Here is a 1,242-nt window from a genome sequence, read left to right as displayed (position 1 = left end):
TTTATCAGCAGACTGGCCTCTAAGAGGTGAATTCTTTGGCCATGGAAACCCTTAAAGGGCAGCTGCATGACCAGAAGTTTCACACTCCAGCTTATGACCATCGAATATCTTTAAGAAACAAAAGAGGGACATGGCTTGTGTAATAATAATAATTGATTGTTGTTCATCCTTTGTTCTCAAAGAAGACTAATGACATCATGTGGGTGATGCCTTGATTGACGAGTGAACTGAATTTAAGTGAGGCAGAGCAGGGCAAAGTCGTCAGCCCAACTCTGTCGTCCAGAGCCATCACAATCCAGTGGCAAGACAAAAGTCGGGACAATTGGTCGTGGCCTGGGGTGCAGTGGGTGACTTTGGCCTCTCTAAATGAAGATCATTCCCAAGCCTCAGTTTGTCTGAGGCAATGCCCAATCGATGACTAAGGGCTAGGTAAGAAGAATAATAATTGCCAACATTTGTACATTATAAAGTGCCTTACATACATGATCTCCATAGACTATTAAGAAAGCTCTGCCAGTGGCCATGTTCTCCAACCCATGTCACTTCTCTATGACCATCCTGAACTCTTGGCACCTAAACTGTTCCTCTAGTATTATTGATCTTGGTTTTGGGCAGCCTAGAAAAGTGGAATGAGGATATCTGGATTCATGTGCCAGTTCTGACACTAGCTATCCGTCTAATTCTGAGCAAGTCAGCCTTCCTGGACCTTGGTCTCCATATGTAAAATGGGAGGGTGGTGGTGAACCGGATGACCTCCGAGGTCCCTTCCAGTTCAAGATCTATGCTTCTGTGAGTCTCTCCTTTTGGTCCTACTACTCCCAATCATTTGATTAGTCCTTTCCACCCCAGCCTAACATGGCTCCATCATCTCTCATTCATGGTTCCTGGTTTTTACTTCAGGTCTGGTGCCTCCATTTGGTCTTCACTCCCCCTTCTAGTGAACCAGAGCTCTCTCTCTCTCTCTCTCTCTCTCTCTCTCTCTCTCTCTCTCTCTCCTCTTTCTCTTTTCCCTTCCTCTCTCCCTTTCTCTCTTCCTCTCTCTCATTTTTTCCCTCTCCCATCTCTTTCCCTCCCCCCTCCCCCCTCTTTCCTCCTCCTCCTCCTCCTTCTTCTTCTCCTTCTTCTCCTCCTTCTTCTTCTTCTCCTTCTTCTCCTTCTTCTTCTTCTCCTTCTTATCCTTCTTCTCCTTCTTCTCCTTCTTCTTCTCCTTCTTCTTCTCCTTCTTCTTCTTCTCCTTCTTCT

Source organism: Vombatus ursinus, unplaced genomic scaffold (assembly GCF_900497805.2).
Source record: "Vombatus ursinus unplaced genomic scaffold, bare-nosed wombat genome assembly UNPS02014768.1, whole genome shotgun sequence".
Taxonomy (NCBI): Eukaryota; Metazoa; Chordata; class Mammalia; order Diprotodontia; family Vombatidae; genus Vombatus; species Vombatus ursinus.
Note: the sequence above shows the minus strand (reverse complement) of the source record.